This window comes from Camelina sativa, chromosome 5, assembly GCF_030686135.1.
Source record: "Camelina sativa cultivar CO46 ecotype springtype chromosome 5, ASM3068613v1".
Classification (NCBI taxonomy): Eukaryota; Viridiplantae; Streptophyta; class Magnoliopsida; order Brassicales; family Brassicaceae; genus Camelina; species Camelina sativa.
Window position 1 is genome coordinate 25937933 of NC_141884.1, and position 15390 is coordinate 25953322.

The 15390-nt window shown below is 38.2% G+C and overlaps 2 non-coding genes across 2 annotated transcripts; one reads left to right on the top strand and one right to left on the bottom strand.

Moving 5' to 3' along the window:
• The first annotated feature begins 2581 nt into the window (after positions 1 to 2581).
• LOC147944371 (small nucleolar RNA R71) lies at positions 2582 to 2688 on the top strand. The gene has a single exon (XR_015558669.1). It is a non-coding gene; the product is annotated as a small nucleolar RNA R71 (small nucleolar RNA).
• Positions 2689 to 5940: 3252 nt separating this feature from the next.
• Positions 5941 to 6047, bottom strand: LOC147944372 (small nucleolar RNA R71). The gene has a single exon (XR_015558778.1). It is a non-coding gene; the product is annotated as a small nucleolar RNA R71 (small nucleolar RNA).
• Positions 6048 to 15390: the final 9343 nt, after the last annotated feature.

Sequence of the window (15390 nt, forward strand, 5' to 3'; positions counted from 1 at the left end):
CATATCAAATGTTGGTGCCGTTGCCGGGGACTCTTTTAATTCACCATTAGATTAAAGTCTTTATTTTTGTCTAAATTTTTCTTTTTCTATTTTGCTCACACGCTTTTGTTTCTTCTCTCTTGTGTGTTTCAGGTACATGCCTAAGCCTAGCACCAGGAAAAATCCTAGTGGTCCAGTTATTAAGCTTACAAACCAAGAGTTAGGACAACTAGAGCGTGATAACACAAAAGCAGCCAAGTAAGCGAAGATGGCCAAAACAATCATACTGAGACCTGATGAGGCTGGAGTTTTGAGGGTCATGTATGCAATGAACAAGGCCAAAAACTTGATGCTGACAGACGGGTTTTTCAGGAAGAACTCGACGTGGTTGATGAGAATGCATGTTGCCTCGACCAACGCAACGATGGCATCGATCAACGCAACCAGGAAGGCATCGACCGACGCAATTGATACTAGGATTTTTGTATCTCCCATCAGGTTCAATTAACCTTATGTAGTTGTAATACTTTGTAATACTTAAGGTGTCAATCCAGTTGGGAAACTTTACTAACAATTAAGATGCAATCAAGAAATCACAAGTCAAGCCAATTCAAAGAGAATGTTTGTCTAACAGTCCTAGAATGATGACAATACAAAATGGAAATGAGTCACAAAACTAGAAACGAGAATGCATGACAAGAAGTGAAAATGAATAAGAACATAAACGAGTCTAAGCATGAACTAAAAAGCAAGAAACGAAACAGTCTCAAGAATGTAATAAAAATCAGAAAGAAAGAAGTCCTAAGGATGGGAGTAATTGATGTCGGTGGAGTAATTGATGTCGGTGGAGTAATTGGAAAAATAACTCAATTCCCTACAACTTTAATGAAGACGTCAAAAGCTAAATCCCACTCGAGTGGAACGGCTCGAACGGATGGCTCGATCGGGGTTGTGAGATTGGCTCGAGAGAGGGTTCCGGGAGTGTTGTGAGATTGGCTCGAGATACGGTTCCGGGAGTGTTGTGAGATTGACTTGAGAGATGGTTCCGGGAGGCAATCTAGTAGTCCTATCAGCCAATATTAAGCGGATGTTGCATGACTTGTATTCGTTGAATCCTAGCCTCTGAGCTATAGAGAGTGGCATGAGGCTTACTGAAGCACCAAGGTCACATAGGCACTTTTTGAAGGCCAATGGACCTAGAGAACAAGGCAAGGTGAAAGAACCAGGGTCCTCTAGCTTCTTTGGGATAATCATCTTCTGAATAACAGCCTTGCATTCATGAATAACCCCACCTATGTTATGCACTACCCTCTCATCTTCCAGAGCCTTAGCTTGAGCTCCTTTAGCTATCTCCTTCTTCTCTTTGCTCCTTTCTGTTACAAAATCAGTTACAAACTTTTGATATTGAGGCACAAGTGCAAATGCATCAAGCAAAGGCATCCTAAGTTCAATCTCTTTGACTTGTTTTTCGAACAGAGCTTTATACTTCTCAGTAAACTGCTTCTTAAACCACACTGGAAATGGTAGAGGTGGCTTGTATGGTGGAGGAATGAATCTCACAGGTTTATCCTTGGGAGCAGCGGGTTCTTTAGTAGCTTCACGATCAGATTGCTTGGCTGACTTAACTGGATCCATGAGCACCTCGACAGGATCCTGTATCTGAACTTCATCTTGAAGAAAATCCTCCCCATCTAAACTCTCTGTGTCCTCAGTGAGCCGTACATCTACAGCTTGGGTGGTGATGGCATGCATAGTAGCATAGTCCTTGGGGTTTTGAACTGCTTTTCCAGGTAGTTGGCCAGTTGTTGGGGTAGAAGTAGAAACAGTCTTGCCTTCCATATACTTCATATTGGAGTTAAAAGCTTCAAACTTTACATTCAGATCATTGTAAGAACATTCCATCCGCTGACTGAGTTCAGCAAACTTCTTAGCAGTATCCAGAGAACCACTAGCTTTACCTTGAAGAAGTTGTTGCAGCATGTGCTTCATATCTTGATTTGGAGCTTGAGTAGGTTTAACTTGTTGAGGTGAAAATCCTGGTGGTGGTCCGGAAGGAGCGTGATAACCTTGCTGGAACTGTTGCTTACGCACGAATCCTTGATTGTAAGGAACAAAAGGTATTTGCGGGCCTTGTTGTGGCTGCTGAGGAGGGTACACCTGATCTTGTGGATTTGCAACATTGGTTCTCCGGTAAGACAAATTGGGGTTCGTCTTGTAGGGGTTATAACCCTTGTTGTATCCACCATGATTATGGACGTAGTTGATTGCTTCAGACTGCTCACCCTTCCCAACCTGAACTTGAAAAGGGTCATCTTCAGATACAAAATGGACAGTCTGCTGCTGACTTAGCAAGAGGCAGTCAAGCTTGTCATTGACATTCTTAAGGTCCCTCTTGTACTTCTCCTCAGACCCAGAGTCGCCGCAAACTGTGCGGTCATAGTCCTCATTGTAGTTGCGGTCAGACTGAGCGAGATTCTCTACCAGTTGCCACCCTTCCTCAACGTCTTTGTTCAAGAAATTACCGTTTGAAGCAATGTCAAGCAGCATACGTATCTTTGGTAGTACACCATGGTAGAGAGTGCTCAGCAATGACTCGTTGCTGAAACCATGGTGTGGATATTGGCTGTGGTAACCCTTGAAATGCTCCCAGGCTTCACAGAATGATTCTGAGCTCTTCTGAGTAAAGCTAGAAATCTCATTCCTGAGACGTGCTGTTCTGGAGTTGGAGAAGAACTTCGCCAAGAATGCTTTCTTGCAACCATCTCAAGTGGTGATTGATCCCTTGGGAAGGTTTTTCTCCCATTGATGAGCTTTGTCTCCCAGGGAGAATGGGAAGAGGCGCAACTTGTAACCATCCTCACTCACGCCGTTGATCTTGGTGAGACTGCACAGACGGTCAAACTCGTCCAAGTGGTCGAGTGGATCCTCCATAGGCAACCCGTGAAACTTGTTTCCTTGGATCATGGAGATCAGACCACTTTTGATTTCGAAGTTGTTGTTCTGCATGGCGGGAGGGACGATTACAGCACGCTGAGCATGAGTGTTTGGTGTATCCCCAGCACCAATTTTTCACGGTCCCAGATTTGGTCCATTCGGTTGTTCTATAGTGACGGGTGCGGGATGATCAGTGAGTTGACGAGCTTGTCGTGGTCGTTGCAACCGATTGATTTTGTCGATAACAGAAAGGAGATTTTGATGCCCTCTTGATCTGGTGTGCATCCAAGGTTGCAATCAACAAGTACTTGAGATGAAAAACAAACAAGCAGACAACCAAAGCAAGTCAGTACCCAGAATGATAAGTGTAAAACATAACTTAATCTTGCAAAACTTCAAATCTTAAATGTAGCAGAACCAATACCAAATGGCAACGGCGCCAAATTGATACTAGGATTTTTGTATCTCCTAGCAGGTTCAATTAACCTTATGCAGTTGTAATACTTAAGGTGTCAATCCAGTTGGGAAACTTTACTAACAATTAAGATGCAATCAAGAAATCACAAGTCAAGCCAATTCAAAAAGAGTGTTTGTCTAACAGTCCTAGAATGATGACAATACAAAACGGAAATGAGTCACAGAACTAGAAACGAGAATGCATGACAAGAAGTGAAAATGAATAAGAACAGAAACGAGTCTAAGCATGAACTAAAAAGCAAGAAACAAAACAGTCTCACGAATGTAATAAAAATCATAAAGAAAGAAGTCCTAAGGATGGAGTAATTGATGTCGGTGGAGTATCCTAGTCTATAAAGTGTTCAACATGCCACAAGCAAACCATCCCTAAACAATGAACATCACTTCTTAGCTAATCCAATCTCTTCACAAAAGGTACTCAAACTCAACAACTTCCAAACCTAGCTCTCGCTAGACAAACATGATTAAGCATGGCATGAAAAACAAGTTCATTCACGTCAACGAACATCCTAGACAACTAATCTCTTAGGCTAGGAACGTAAGTCTCTGGCACTAGTTGGTCAGACATTTCATCGTACACCTTTTGGGTGCGGAAATGTCTAAAACCTAGTTCCAATTGATCAGAGAGAAACTAGTATTTCTAAATCTAGTCCAGAAGGGAATCATACAATCAAAGCTTAAACACTCTATATCCTAAGATCCTCCACCTAATCTATCCCATCCTCGAGAACTACCACACTACTCAGATCCGAAAATCATCGTCAAGGATGCAAACACAGAAAACATTGAAACAAGCATTATTAGGTAGATAAATATAAGATGAACAACTTTATATAAGGAATCAAATGAAAATACTAAATAAACTCAAAGATATCTGGATACAAAGTCTGAGAACGTTTTTGGTGGCTAGGTCAACCTTCAGGAAAAGAAACAATACGAGATAAAAGATCAGATGTCTCTGCAAAGACTTAACAAAATGTATATATATTAGTCCAACATGGAAAGCCCTAAAAATTAAAACGACAAGGTAAATAGTCAGTTTTGGGAATTCCCTGAAGCGTGTGAGACCAAACGTCTTTCTTCCTGACATGTGCGATCGAATCCGTGCGCGTCGAGTGGAATGCAATGTCATCGTGGCTCGACCTAGGTGGCTCGAGTGAAGACGACTCGAACGGTGATGGTGTTGGCTCGAGTGAAGCCAGCTGGAGTGCGTGGCGAGTGAGAGTGGCTCGGACAGATGGCTAGAGTGCGTGGCGAGTGAGAGTGGCTCAGACAGATGGCTGGAGTGCGAGGCGAGTGAGATTGGAATGCAATGTCATCGTGGCTCGACCTAAGTGGCTGAGTGAATTCGACTCGAACGGTGATGGTGTTGGCTCGAATGAAGCCAGCTAGAGTGCGTGGCGAGTGAGAGTGGCTCAGACAGATGGCTGGAGTGTGTGGCGAGTGAGAGTGGCTTAGACAGATGGCTGGAGTGCGTGGCGAGTGAGAGTGGCTCAGTCAGATGGCTGGAGTGCGTGGCGAGTGAGAGTGGCTCGAGCGTGGTGAGTGAGAGTGGCTCTAGCGTGGTGAGTGAGAGTGGCTCGAGCGTGGTGTATACGCATCCACTAAAACAATGATAACTCTTGAACCACACCTCCGATTGGCTTGAAATAAACTGCGTTGGAAAGATAACTCAATTCACTACAACTTTTATGAAGATGTCAAAAGCTATATCCCACTCGAGTGGAACGGCTCGAACGGATGGCTCGATCGGGGTTGTGAGATTGGCTCGAGAGAGGGTTCCGGGAGTGTTGTGAGATTGGCTCGAGAGACGGTTCCGGGAGTGTTGTGAGATTGGCTCGAGAGATGGTTCCGGGAGTGTTGTGCAATGGATGGGTCGAGTGATGCGTTCCCGACGTCTCCTAGATACCTGAAATACTCCGAAATGCGTAATGTATGCAAGGATGATGCAAGAACTACCTAAACATGAAAAGTGTATAGAAAGGACTAGAAAATGAAGCAAAACAATGAGTTATCCTAGCTAAATGCATGATAAATATATGCTAGGGAGAGACAAAATATAGATATATCAGCAATGCTGGCTTCGATCGACGCAATGCCAGAGCTGGTGCAAATGGTGCAGATTTGGACGGTAATGACCAGCAGATTCTTCAGGGCAGACGGAACAACAATGGAGAGCTTGTCAAGACTCTTGCGGACTTCAACAGACCAGACTTGTTCTATGAGAACCGATCCGCCATTGTCCTTCCTCCATTTCCAAGGAATGATTTTGAGCTGAAGCCTGCCTACTTTGCTCTTGTTGGACAAAGGCCATTCCAGAACCTGCCTTATGAGAAGCTTCTAGACAATATTGAGCACTTTGAGGATATACTCACAAGCATCAAAGCTAATGGAGTCACAGAAGACTATCTCTACTGCAAGCTTTTCCCCTACTCTCTTGCTGGGGAAGCTTCTCATTGGCTAAGGCAGCTCAAACCCAGATCTCTAAAGACTTGGAATGATATCAAGGTGGCATTCCTCAATTACTTCTATGATGATGCAATGTCTGATGAGCTGAGGATTAAGCTCTCTACCTTTAGACAAGGACCAGCTGAATCTTACAAAGCTGCTTGGGTGAGGTTCAAAGCATACCAGAGGGACTGTCCACATCATGGTTTCTCAGAGGTGCAGTTGATCAATATCTTCTTTAGCGGGATTGACTGGAGGTATCAGATGGCTTTGGATGCTGCTAGTGATGGGAACTTCAAGACAAGGTACCTAGATGACACTGAAAAGCCGGAGGTGTATGCGTAGCGGGTAGGCAGTGGCTAGCGGAAAAGAGCACATGAAGGCCATGATTCAAATCAGTTTGCTATAGTGAATGCTAAGTTGGATACAGTGCATAATCTTCTTGTGGGAAAGAAGTCTGTCCATTTTGCTGAAAATGTTGAGACTTTTGAGCCAAAGCCAGAGATTACAGAAGAAGATGTCAACTATGTGTATGGCGCTGGGTATCAAAATCAAAGATTTGGTCAGAAGAATTCCTTCACAGGAAATCCAAACAACAACTTCACTAGGAACTATGGTTCTTCTTCTTACCAATTCAGAGAGCAAGATGGAATCAATGCTTGGACAGATTTTGGAAGGTCAGCAGAAGTTAACAGTAGGCTTCAATGGGAAGATTGATTTTGTATACACGGAGCTGACTGAGAAGTTTGATGCATTAAACACTCATGTTAAGAAGCTGGAGAATCAAGTGATTCAGACTATTGGGTCTGTTAAAAGACAAGAGGAATTTCTTTCTAGAAGAACAGAGTCGAACCCCAAGCATGCTTGTAATGCGATTTTGGTGAAGGAAAGAGACGATGATACGGTAGTGGAGCCAGCATCGACCGATACACAGTAGCATCGATCGATGCAACCACCATCCAGTGTCGATCGATGCATCACAAGCATCGATCGATGCATCACAAGCATCGATCGATGCATCACAAGCATCGATCGATGCATCACAAGCATCGATCGACACCCCCCACAAACAGCTTCAGTTTCTCTTCCTGGTTCAACCATCTGATTCACAACAAGCCTACAAGCCTAAGGTTCCTTTTCCTAAGCCTAGGAGGTCCAAACAGGAGATTGAAGAAGCTAGATGCAAGGCCATGATGGACAAGGTGATGATAGAGATGCCTTTGATTGATGCTGTCAAGTTTTCTCCTGGGATTAAGCGATATGTGAAGAGGATGGTCACTAATGGTTTGAGCCCCGAGGAAGGAGCTGTGCTAACCAAGGATGTCAGTGCAGTTCTGTTGAACCAGCCTGCTCAAAGGAAGAAAGAGAGGAAAGATAAAGTGGTTGTCTCTGAGAAAGTGAGTGCAATGATTCAGAGTAGGATTGCAGAGAAGTTACCAGATCCAGGAAGCTTTGTACTTGATTGCTCTGTCTCTGCAGAACGGTTTCGTCACTCTCTTTGCGATCTTGGCTCTAGTATCAATTTAATGCCACATTCTGTTGCTGTGAGACTTGGGATGAGAGATTTCAAACCAACTAAGATCTCTCTTATCTTAGCTGATCGATCCAGAAGGATTCCTGAAGGTGTCTTGGAGGATATTCCAATCAAGATTGGAGATTGCATGATTCTCACTGACTTTGTGGTGTTGAAGTTTGACAAAGAGCCTAGTGATCCTCTCATCTTAGGACGCTCATTCTTGGCTACAGCTGGTGCTATCATAGATGTAAAGAAGGGACACATATCTCTGAATGTGGATGATTTGGTCATGAACTTTTAGATGGACAAGCTGAGAAGAGCTCCCACTATTGATGGTCAAACATTTTCTGTGGAGATTGCTTCTGATGATGATCCACTCATAGAGCCTCATCCCCTGTATATTAAAAGAAAAACATTTTGGTGAAAAAGCTGATGTGTCAGCATTACAGAGCTCAGTGCACCATTTAGCAAAGTCCCCTCAAATTTTCTAATTAATTACATCTTTGTGCCATTGTTTTTATTTGCAAAAAAAAAACCCATAAACGAAAACCCTACACATGCCTATCCTAACCTATATATACATTCTTCGAGCGTAATAGCCAGAGCAAACAAAAAAAAATCCATCTTCAATAATCACATGCCTTCTTTCGCCAAGCTTTACGTAAATCATGGTCTCATCATAGTTCGAGCATAATAGCCAATACCAGTCATCTACCAATATAATTTATGATGAACATCCTCGTAAGTTCGTTTATAACGTGATGGAAAAACAGTGACAGAAAAAAAGAAAAATAAGATATTTTACCAATTGCGAACCTTTACTCGGTAAGTATTCAAAGTTTTATGATGATCAAGCTGTCAGTTTAATTTCTTTATATATCCAACTCCTACATTTGAATAGGTTTCAAAAGTGGTATGTCATGAAGCAAATGACCAGACACATAAGATGAAGATTATGTTTCAGTATTTAACCAAAGGAAACAGTTTACCAAATCCCAGAAAGAAAATCAAAATAACCCATGAAGACTACATAACTACTTCTTCGAAAAAATAAAGGATTTAATTTGTATTAATATTTTGGGATAAGCAGGATAATGTATAGATTTTATTATTAATTGTATTTCATTCGAATAATTAAATAATTTGATATATTTCGTTCTATTCCTCTTAATAGTTAATCAAGTACAAAGTTTTAGTTGGATTTAATATTGACAATATTCAAATCTTTTTATTCATCACATAATTTTTTGCCTCACACCTATAATTATATACTTATACCGCTAAATATTCTGTTATTTTAAAAATTCACCCTATCACGTAATGTCGGGAACGAATGCATATTAATTAGTTCTAATAAGAAAATATATCTATGGTGATGATTTTGTAAATCAGTACTTATGCATGACATACTTACACATAAATTTGTTGATTGATTCACTATTTTTGGATAATTTTTCCTATGATACTTCGGAGATTATCAGCATCAATTAAACAGACAACAAATATTCAATTACTAAGAAACTGCTAAATTCACTAGAAAAAAAAGGAATAAAATCTGACAGGCTTAACAATTTAATTTTTTAAATTAAGATGATAATAACATTTTTCTCCTATGATATAGGGGATTATCAATCAAACAGAAAACGAATATTCTATTCCAAATTAACTGCTAAATTCAGTAGAAAAAAGGACGGAAATAATATCATACAGGAAATAATATCCAAATTAACTCTCTATCAATTTACTATTTTCAATTAAGATGATAATTGCGTAATTTCCTAGATTATAGATGTAAATAACGTATGATTGATTATTGCAATATTAAAAAATAAGTGCGATTACTCTAATTGAAATTAACGTTTCCCAAAAAATCAGGACATAATTAATCAGATATACTACAAACCAAAATAAAATCAAATCGACCTAAGTTAATTCTTTGATTTTCCATTTAAAAAGGAAGTTAACTGAAAACACCCTCACCAGAACTAAATTAATTGCGCCTAAAAATCCAAAATTATTTACCTAATCTAAGATTTTGTTTTTTCAATTGAAACAATTTACTTGGAGGGAAGTGAAAAAAAAAAATATCTTTTTCTGTTAAGAATCAAACTTATTTAACTTAGCAAGGTAAAAGAAACAAAAAAATTTGGGATTAAGTTTGGAAAAATATTGGTTAGATATGAGATATTTCCATATTTTCTTGAAAAAAAAACCAGATTAATAAAAAAAAAATCAGACCAAATTTGAGTCTTAGAATTTAAATAGATATCCATAACAAATAGATTTCCGTATTTAAATTCGAATAAAACTCAAAGAAACATTAATTTTAGAGCTTAATTATAATTCAAACAAATTTCCATAATCAACCATTTAGAATAATAGATACTGATTTTATTTTAAATAATAATTTTCTAATATATTTAAAAATCCTAATTTCAGTATTTAATATATAATTTCCTAATATATAGGACGACCGTATATTAATGATTTTCTTAATCTTACAATTAACATATTATCAAATTTTTGAGATTTTTAAAAAGATCTAAACAAGAAATTTGATTTAACATTCTGAAATCAAACGAAAATCACAGTTAAAATATTCCAAAATTAAAATATACAATCTCAAACAAGTAAACAGTTATTAAAATCACGGTTATAAGATGGAAAACATGATATATATATAAGATGGGACGAGTTTTCTATCAAGAAATAGATATACTACTTTTCTCTTACTTTTTTTTTTTAATGTATTTATCTTTGCTCATAATAAAACAAATCCAATCATTTTTTGACGATTAAAAACAAATGGAATACTAAAGTGGTATGAGTTTTGATTATGAATTGTTAATAAAATTCCTAAAAATTTGGCTTGGGCATAAAAACTATACCCGAATACCCAATCCGGAAGCCAATCCGGTAAACCAAGTTTGGGTTGGATACAGATTTACCTATAAAATCCTATTGGTTTCTATTTTCTAATGCATGTGGGTTTGGGTTAGGGTCTGATAATTCTGGTATCCGTCCAGGTACCCATCAAACCAATATATATAAATATATTTAAAAATATTTAGAATATTTAGTATTAATATAATTCAATTACCTAAAATTATAATTGTAATTTTGAATATTTTAATTAGTTTTATACCTAAATATTCAAAATAGTTAAAGTATCTAAAATTATTTGTTATATAAGTCAAAATTTAGCTAAATTATTTAAATTTAATTAATTTTAAAGATTTTTTCTGGGTACTCGGTAGTTTGGGTATCTCAAATTTGTAACTCGAACCGACTCGAAGTCGATAGTACTCGAACGAAACCGAATCCATATATCGAAAAATATCCAATAGATTCTATTTTTCAAAACCCGTTTGCTCGAACCTGATCGGTTAATATCCCAACTTGAACTGGTTACCCAAATGTTTAATCCTTCTAAAAATAGCTTTAAAAAAGATAATCCGTATATACATTATATATTGCAAATCTGATTACTAACCTAGTGGAGACAATACTGCTGGGTATGTCAAAGAGTTGGAGACTGCTGAGAAAGTGAGCAAGCAAGCTGTTAAGCTTGAAGATTGGAGTGAAGATCATCTGATCAGTACTAGAGACCATGATGAGGTTCTGATCCATGACAAGTCGCTGGTAGATGATGTTTTTGTAATGGAAACACGGATTGCTGAGGAAAGTTGCAGAATCTTTGAAGAAAAACGAGTTACAGGCTCAGCATCGATCAATGCAGATGTAGCATCGATCGACACACCTTCCAGAGCCAGTTCGGACTTGTCCAAAACCGAAGATTCTCGAGTTGATTCCTTAGCTGCAATTCCTAGACCAGTTGTAAAGCTGAAATCTCACCATTCCACAGTCAAGAACCCACAGGTAAGGCCAAGGTATGCATCTTCTTCACCCAAACCTTCTCCATTCATCAATAAGAATTTCAAATGTACAAACACTGTTTTGTAGTTAACCAAACCACAAGATTATCGTAGAGCACTTGTTGATTCTATTGATGATTTTGCAGGACATAAAAGAAAGCCACCCATATCTCAGACCCGCCCTGGTCATGTTCCTCATGTCCTTTGTAGACCTCATTCATCTACTGCCTACACACCACCTTGGATGATGAGACATTCCTCTCAGAAGCATTCATTGCCATGTTCTGATCCATCGGATGCCTGAGATCCGACACAGTCAAGCTAATGACTGAAAACAAGCGCTTAGTGGGAGGCAACCCACCGGTAGGTTTTTCTTTTTCATTTTTCTTTTGATTTTCATTTATTTTTATTTTATTCGCCAATCTCTTACTTGATAACTCGGGAAAATGACCATTTCATACCCGTACACACCCCAAAAGTGCGAATTGCTGCCTGTACAAACAATGAGTGCCAATTTAGACATGTACCCTAATACATTTCAAATTTCATACATGTACTCACAAAATGGAGCCAATTACAAAGTCCACGCTAACGGATTTAAGTCAACTGTTAGAGATGCTGACTCAGAATCCACGTGTGTGTTGACGTGCCATCGAAAATGCAAAACGACGCCGTTTTGATATGTTTTCTTCGCAAAAAATTGTGGAAATTCCACACTCTAGAGATTCGAACCCATGGTCTTGAACATTTAAAACGACGACGTTTCATTTAATTGGGACTTAGATATCTTTTAGGTTTATAAGGATAAATTTGTGTGATATAACCGAGTATTGTTGTGGGATCAATTGGTTACGTCCTATGCTATTAATATCTGAGAACGCGGGTTCGACCCACGGGAGTGTGGATTTCCCACAATTTTTTTCGATTTGGATGCTACTTTAGGTTTCTACGAATGTATTTGTATGATATTATCGAGTATTGTAGTGGGATCAACTGGTTAAGTCTTACGCTGAAAATGTTAGAGTTCACGGGTTCGAATCTCCGGAGTGTGGAATTTTCACAATTTTTTTGCGAAGAAAACATATCAAAACGATGTCGTTTTGCATTTTCAATGGCACGTCAATACACACGTGGATTCTGAGTCAGCATCTCTAACGGTTGACTTAAATCCATTAACATGGACTTTTTAATTGGCTCCATTTTGTGAGTACAGGTATGAAATTTAAAATGTATTAGGGTGCATGTCTAAATTGGCACTCCTTGTTTGTACATGCAGCAATTCACACTTTTGGGGTGTGTACGGGTATGAAATGGCCCTTTTCCCTTGATAACACTGGGGACAGTGTTGTTTAAATCTGGGGGAGGTAGTTACTAACTACGTTTTTGTTTTTGAGAGTCAGAAAAAAAATTGTTTTATTGAGTCAAAATTTTTGTTGGGAACTATGATTTTTCTTTTTAGTGTACTGCCTTGGTTGATTAATGCTGCAGATTGAGTCCAAAATCCGACTAATGAAAAATCCAAAGGCTGACCAGTGAACCAGAAACATCCAAATTTCCAACAGAATCCACAAAAGCATGAGGTAATTTCTGCGCTTTTCTTTTTACCTCATCAAGGAGATAGATGTTCATAGGGCTTGACTCCTTGTTCATACCTAACAAGTAAGATTTCAGAAAAGAAAAAAATTGGTACTCCTCTCCCTTATTTAAGTTTAAAAGATTTTTCCTGAGAGCATTGTTTAAAAAACCAAAAAAGAATAAAAGATGAGATGATTTTGATCAGTTTAGAGGGATAGGTAAATTACCTGTAACCCCATTATTCTACTCTTGAGTCAAATGATCACACAAAGCTTGGAAGCGAGAAGTAGGTAAATTACCGATGACCCCATTATTCGCCTACACCTTTGAAAAAAAAATATAATAATAATAGGAAAAAAATAAAATAAAGCAAAGCTCAAAGGAAGATTCAATAGAATAAGTCTGAGGGAGAGAAAGAGTACCACATGTGTTAAAGATATTGTCTTCCTTGTTATGGTATCGTACAGGAATGAGTCTAGAAGGTTCTTGACATTGATCAAATTGATGAGACCCATCAATGAAGGCTTAATGGAGGATGTTGTGGAATTTGTGATGCTACAAATGCCAACGGAGAAGTACATGGTGGTTCGATTTGGATTTATCTGCTAAGCATATGGATTATGGTATGGATGATCATGGCATTACTTTAAAAAGAAAAGGAGTTTCGTGTTTTCAAACCTTTTCCACATATGAAGTTCTTGATTTGCTTGAGGGCAAGCAAATGCTAAGTCTGGGGGAATTGATATATCATGGTTTTTAGGTGTTTTTAGCCATGATATAAGTTCTGTTTATAGAGTCTTTTTAGTGTTTTTAGAGTCTTTTTGAGTCTTTATAGGATTTAGCATGGATGGGAGCATAATGGAGCTAAATAGGAGGATTTGGAGCATAATCAAGCATTGAGGCTGAGCTGCAAAGTTGGGAGACGAATTTAGAGGATGCATAGACCGATGCAAGTGATGGTGTTGATCGATGCATCATCCAACAGACAAATTGGAAGTTTTCCCACAAGTTATGAAGATTTACAAAGCTGCCCCAAAGTTTTCCATATTTGCATCATTAGTCCCTGGACGTGTTTAGGAATATAAATAGGAATTTTGGGTCATTGTTTAGACCTAAGCTTTATTTTCCCTGCAACTTTTGAGAGAGAACCCTGAGAGATTTTTAGAGAGCTTTTGGAGAGAAGAATCAAGGCTCCTTCAGAGAAGATTCAGAACTGCTTTCCTTCTTCTTTCAATCTCTTAATGCTATCTATTTTATTCATGATTTGTGTTCTTACAATTATGTCTGAGTAGATCTGCTTGTTAGGTTTAGGGTTTCTCATTAGGGATTTCATGGATCGTTAGATTGATTGATTGTTTGGATTCATTATCTTTCTTGTTCTTCATCATTGGTTGTTCTTAATGCTAGATCTTTGATTAGTTATCTGGATTTAGATCTTAGGATTATTGATTGATATGAGAATATAATTGATTTTCCTAATAAAACCTTTGATGTGCAAAATTTTGCAAAGAGATTTGATTTAGTAATTTTGTGAACTTATCTAAACTTAATTTTATCGCTGGGTTTTAACTTGAATTTCGCAAAGATATTTGAATTTTCTGGTTTTAAAACTTAGATAATATTTGCAGGGAGAATTGATTTATTTTATAATTGTGTTTATAGTTCAAGAATGGTGCTTAATTATTGAATCCTGCTTGCTTAATTAATTGATCTAATTTTCCATGATTTCCTGAGTATTTTCCTAGGTCTAGCGTTTATTCCTATTGATTTACAACTCTTTTATTTTTTGTTTTATTTTGTAATTTAATTAAAATATTTCTGTTTAGCATAATTAAAAGATTATTAAATCTACTATGTGAGTCTAGAGTTCTTGTGGATTTGATCCCTAAATACTACATTGATCTCTTAATTTGAGAGAGTAGCTCTAGGGTAAATTTGAGTATATCAATTGTTCTTGGATTGGCATATTTAGTCGTTGATCTAACAAGTACTTCAAGCTACGCTGATCAGTTTTAATGATAAAATGATCATTCAACAGATAATGTTGTCATTTCTAGACCGCAAAGATCACTGCCACTTCACTCCTTCTCATATATGGACAAGTGAAGTTGTTTTTCCCTGCAATGACGACTAATATAGGCTAAACGATAACCATCCTGCATAAAAAACATCAATGCCATGACTCCACACATCCGTTTCCACCACGAATGGCCTATCAAACAGAGGAAGGGCCAAAACAGGAGCAGAACACATAGCACTCTTCAATTTGGTAAAAGTCACTTCAGTGTCTGCGGACCAAACAAAAGAATCATTTTGTGTCAACAAGGCTAAAGACTAGCAATGGTTCCAAATTTTCTCACAAAAGCAACGATAATAGTTGGCCAGACCCAAAAAACCTCGCACCTGCTTCAGATTTTGAGGAACAGGCCAATCTTGAACTGCTTGAATTTTAGCAGGGTCTATGGAAACACCGTTTGCATCAATAAAATGGTCCAAATATTCAACTCTTGTCGTAGCAAAAGCACACTTACATTGTTTATCGTAGAGCCATTGCTCCCCCATGACATAAAAAACTTCTTTCAGGTG